Consider the following 6,108-nt stretch of genomic DNA (forward strand, 5'->3'; position numbering starts at 1 on the left):
CTGATAGGAAAAAACGCACTGCATGAATTTGCATTTTGAAGTGCTGTCCAGATGGAACTCAATTTAACATCAAGAACATTAAGAAGGTAAATGGTAGTATCTTAGATTTGCCCATTCGCCAAAAATTGGAGGTTGTGCAGGATTATCAGTTACAATACTTTCTTCATTCTGGTGGGCTGTATGATGCTGCTATATAAATTTATAGGCAGTATTTCCAAGTTTATATCTCTCATGTATTAGCATTTAGTGTACAGATTTTATGCCACTTTTTTGCCAATGTAGAAATGATGATTCTACTACTAAATAAATAACTCTGCTACATAAGATGGAAAATGAAGTTTAAGTACAATGACTTTCTCAAGTTTGCCATTTCAGCAAGATTTTGAAATAACATGTCTATTTTGCCTCATATTGTTTTTCTTTCCTGCCAGCTAACTCTGATGGATGACCCTATCATGTCTATCCTGCTCATGTTATGGGTATAATTTTCTAGACTGCAAGAAGGAAAAGCATATCATTTTAAATACTGTAGTATTCAAAAAGGAAACAAAGCAAGGATTTCTTATAATATCTCAAAACTATATTTTCTAAGTGAGGATGTTCTAGTGCTGACAACAAAGCAGAAATAATAATATATTTGGCTACAGAAATTATATATGATATTTTTGAAAGCTATTATAAAAGTCACTAAAAGTTTCTTCTGCTGCAAAGAAGCAAATTGAAAAGGAGAAAGAATTCAGAGCATGTGCAAAAGAAACCACTGTTATGTCCACTCATCTGTTTTCCTCAGCGTTCTCCCGCTGGCAGGATTCTACTCAAATTTGGCACTTAATCTTTTAGCATATAACAAACATAGTGGGGGCAGGGCTCTCGTGCTCAGTTCTAATCTAGCTGTCAAACACATTTTTATTTGCACTTTTATTTAAACATTCTTACAATGAGCAAAAGATATTGAGCGTGATCTTTTATATTATTTGATCATCTTAAAAACTCAGAGGAAAAGGTCAAGATAAAATATTGTTACTTGTCCAAAATTACACACAATTGTTGGGTTGAAACTGTGTGCTAAACCCTAAAACCAAGTTGACAGAACACAATTATTCTTCACATAGCATTCTATTGTGACCTAATGTGAAAACCTGTATAATACAACAATGGCTGAGTTTCTAAAACACACTAAACCACAAAATACTCAACCTTATTTTAGCATAACAGCGCGGTGTGTGAAATCACTGTATGTCAAAGCAGAATGGAAATTTGAACTCTGATCTCTCCAGCTTTAATCCCTATTCTTGGCCTGAAATTCAGATTTGGTTAATGTCACCCATGAAGAATTCTCTTTGAGAAAGAAGATGAATGCATCCCAAACATTTCTTCCTGATCTGCAAGATTGTGACAAATTCCCATTTGAACAAAAGTGAAAACAGGAGAAGCGATGTATCCTATGGTCAAACCATGCATCCTGTGAACAAAGGTGGGATTTTAATTTGCAGTTTCAACATAATTTAATAGCGATTTTACCACTATATTGATTATTGACAATAATTGTAGTAAGTGTGCAATTTATATTTCAGGAATAGACAAAAGAAATAACCGCAACTTTTTAAAAGAGAAGTTGAATTGTTTTACTCCAAGCATATTAAAATGTTTACTATTTTTTAAGTTTCCTTAGTATACAGAATTCCAAATGATTTGCTTTAAGTATGTTTATATATTTAATTCAATTTCGAGGCGTCTAACTCCTCAGTTATTCTGAGGGGCTTACAGGAAAGGAAAGAACATCTGTCAAAAAGATTGCAACCAATTGGAAGATCAATTTCAAATAAAATGTTAAACTTCAATATTTTATCTTACAATAATCATCAACATATTTAAGAAATATATTTGTGACATATGGTTACCGAATCCTTCAAGATCCAGATTAAACTTGTCTGTAATGGCTTGATCCTTTAACACTAACAAACATTCATTCTCTCTTTTCAAGAAACAAGAAGACCCCCGAGCTTGCTTTTCCACAGTGTGTGTGTTCTTATGCTCACTTGTTTCACTCCCAAATTCTCTAATACAGTTTTCAAGTGATCCTGGTGATGTAATTTGTTCTTACTGATAATTCGTTGTGATATTTTGATCAGCTGCAGGTCCTGATGCAGCAACACAAAAGACAACTGACCTCTCTCCACACCAAAAGACGTGAAGGGAAAAACACGCCTAGTGGTTTGGTGGTGGGAGGAGGGGACTATGATTATAAAATGCTGGCAGTTTCCAATTTACTAGTTCTTTGGGGGTATGGAAGGGGGGCTGCAAGACATCAGAGGCATTTTTCTTACAGGCACCAAACTCGGATTGGGACAAGATTTGTCCACAGAAAAATAAAGCCATGGTGTACTAACAAAACACTTACAAAACACAAAAAGTCATGAAACTGTGAGGCTAAGTGGATGTCACTGGATCTGGATCTGCTTTTAAACTGGTGCAGAATCTTTATGTGGAAGTGTTCTGATCATAAGGGCCAAGCAAGTATTTAGTCATAAAGCCCAACTTTAGGAGCAAAAGAACCAAGCACAAGGGACATGAAGCATTTGCTTCCAGGGATGTCAAATATCCCAACAAACCCATCCATTTATTTACTAAATGATGTTCTGGCACTAGGAATAGTCTGCTCTAACCTCCTTTCTGAATGTCTAGAGAGCTATAGAGATGACCTTGGAGAAACTACACAGTACATTTGCAAAAAAAAAAAAAAAAAAAGCTTTACGTTCGAGAAATGAGGAAAGCATAACAAACTGATTCTGCCGTAACATTTTGGATTATAAAAGGGAAAGAATGCGAAACAACCAAGATATAGTAAAAATTGCCAGATTTTTACTATATCTCAAAATAGATTTTCAGTCAGATTTATGGAATTTGTTTTTCTGACCTGAATGATCTTGAAATTGGTAAGTTTTCAATACATACAACTCAAAGGTGGTCTGTAAGGTTTTATATCTCATTGCGTATTTTTGTTCATCACTTTTTGGTAACTCCTAACACTCTTTAAAGTTTAAACAAGTTAGGCCAAAATGTACGGCTTAATCCATCTGAAAATCATAATGACCCTTATTTGATTGGTTTTACTACAGTGGGATCTGTAGTAAAAGGGATCAAGCTGCTGCTCCCTTTTTGCATAATAATGTTAATAGTAAAAATAATTTATTATATTTGTATGCCACTTGTCTCCCAGCAATTCTGCTCACAACAATCAAAACAAATAAATAATAAATAAAGCACAAAGAGATGGGTGGATAAAAAATGGCAAGAGTAACAGACTGGAGTGAAGCTCTCCCTCACAAAAGGTTAGGCCAAGAGCCACATCTTAGGCCTCTTTAGGATGCCAGTAGGTTAGGGTCTGTTTGAATCTCAGGGGAACCCCATTTCAGAGTGCAGGTGCTGCTACAGAGAAAGCATGACTCTGGGTCCCGATAGGTGACATTATTTACTTGAAGGACCCTGGACTATTGAAATGACCAGGCCATAAGTGGCCTAACTGACAAATCTGTCCTTTGCGGCTGTCTGTCTGACAGGTGAGTATTTACTTCTGTGGTAAGCTGGCCCACTACACAGACTTCTGGATGGATATGTTCACAGCAGATGAGCACCTGCCAGTCAAATAGGAGCCTTGGTAGTACAGTGGTCTAAGGCACCCTGTTATTAAGACCAGCTGCCTGCAATTACTGCAGGTTCGAATCTCGTCAAGGCTCAAGGTTGACTCAGCCTTCCATCCTTTCTAAGGTAGGTAAATTGAGGACCCAGTTGTGGGGGCAATAAGCTGACTTTGTATAAATATACAAAAGAATGAAGACTATTGCTTAGTGCATTGTAAGCTGCCCTGAGTCTCCGGAGAAGGGCGGCATATAAATCAAATTAAAAAAAAAAAATCAAAGTCCCATCAAATCAAGTCTCTTTTCCATATCTAGGCATCAGGACCATGGCCAGCTCCTAGGAGCTGCATTACCTCCGTATGAAATTATACCTTCTTAGCAGAGAACCAACCCGTTTATGGTTACATGCAGACTGTCAATCTCTTTATGCAATGTCTCTTTCTGTCTCCATATAAAATGGAGATTATCCTTGCTTATTCTTGAAAAATGTTGAGTGGGTTTGTTTGTTTTTTTGCCACCCAACCGATGTAGCTATCTTTTGAGGCTGATGCAAAGTGGAATGGCCACATCCATAAACTAGAAGGTGCAGGGGCATATAGTTAAGATCTTATCTCCACCCAGTGTAGAAAAGGTACACTGGTGCCTTTCTCATTTAACAGGCAATCTTTCTGAGGCAAGCTGTTTTTGGACCCAGCTCCCTATAATTAGCATTGGTTAGAACACCCAAATTTATCTATGCTTTTTTTTTTTTTTTTTTTTTGCACAAATCGGGGATAGAGCTTTCAAATTTCTTGTTAGGTTCTGGTTATTACCTTAAAGCAAAACAAAAGAAAGAATGAAACATTGGGTTTTTTTTTTAAATACAGTCCAATGTGAGCATGCTATCCAAACAGGTAAGAAAGAATACTTCATATTTTTTTTCCTCCAGAAAGTGGAAGGTCATAGGAACAGTGAAGCTCAAAACATGTGCATTCTTTTAATTATAGTTTTTTGCAAGGATTCTTAAAATCTATATCCAGACTCAATATAAAAATGAGGTGGGAGTTGGATTCTTTGAACATTTTCCTTAATTAAGCTTTTAAATTAAAGATAAACAAGTAATGTTCAAATAAAAACTGGGTACGACTTAAAAAATAAAGTAAATAATAGAGATGTATTTGTGGTAACAGTTGTGCCTCATCTCCACTGGGCCCAGTGTTTTAAATCTTCTCAGCTTTGTACTAGAAACACAAATAACTCCAGCAGCCAGCTCAAAAAGCTGGGTTGTGCACCCTTTCTTTTTACATATACTGGTACATGCCTAAATGATAACATTTCTATTGCAGATAATCATCACTTGAGGTGACTTGTGATGAGTTCATTTAGCCACAAGAAGTCACTGTTGTCTTGTTCCAAGAAGTCTGAACTGGGAAAAATGATTATAGCTCAATTGACAATAAGAAGACTCTGCTCTTTTCTCCCTGCCTTCTTTATGCTTCTACTCTGTGATGTGACTTTCTATTGACAACTGTAGGCCCTAACAGGTTGATCACTCTAATGAGCAACATTTATTGATCATTTGTGCCCGGGACCCAGAAGTATTCCCCCTTTACAGTATTTTACTGTTAGGATTTCAAATTCTCTCAGAATGATGAGGAATGCTGAGAGTTGTAGGCAGCTGTATCTGAAATGCCACAAGTTACCTCTCTTCCTCTAGAGCAGAACATTGTTATGTATTTTGCTTTACCACCACTCCACACCAATGATCATGGAGCTTCAGCAACTTAAGTTTAGATCTCTGACTTAATTGTTGTATAAAGGGGAAAGGATTCCTTTAGTTACCCAATGGTACTTAGGTAATAGTCCACTGTTTCTGGGAAACAAAACATTTTAAAAGTAAATAAAATAAATTTTGTATCCGTCATTACAGATGTGCAAGCTGATTGATCCCAGATGAATCCCAGCAAGGCTGTATAAATCTAATTATAGATGATAGGCCTGAATGCTACTGCTCCATCCACTATTCACTCTGTGAGTCCAATTTGTTGCTCTCTTGAGTATGGGGGTCTTCAACCTCTACTATTAACTCAAGCAACAGCTGCACCACTAACTAGACATCACCTAGTAAATCCCCACTACTCCCAAGTAGGGGACCAGCTCTTTACTTATTGCATGTTGCCTATGATATCAGCACTTTAAAGAGCTGTACAAGGAGCCCATAGCTGTAAAATTGCTTTTAGGAAATCAAGATCTACTTCAGTGGGTCTTATTTAGAAATGAATTAGGTATACTGTCTATACTTAATTAGACAGCCAGCTTACATGTGCCACATGTGCCTATGTATTGGTCTTAATTCCCCAAATCCCTCATCAATAATTATTCCATATGGTTAGAACTTCCTTAAAGTTATTGGATGATTGAACCCTTTATCTCTGAGCACAAGAACCATGAATAAATGGGACTAAAAATGATTACAGGTATTCCTCAACTT

This window comes from Pituophis catenifer, unplaced genomic scaffold, assembly GCF_029215685.1.
Source record: "Pituophis catenifer annectens isolate HBS135680 unplaced genomic scaffold, rPitCat1.0.hap2 SCAF_1, whole genome shotgun sequence".
NCBI lineage: Eukaryota > Metazoa > Chordata > Lepidosauria > Squamata > Colubridae > Pituophis > Pituophis catenifer.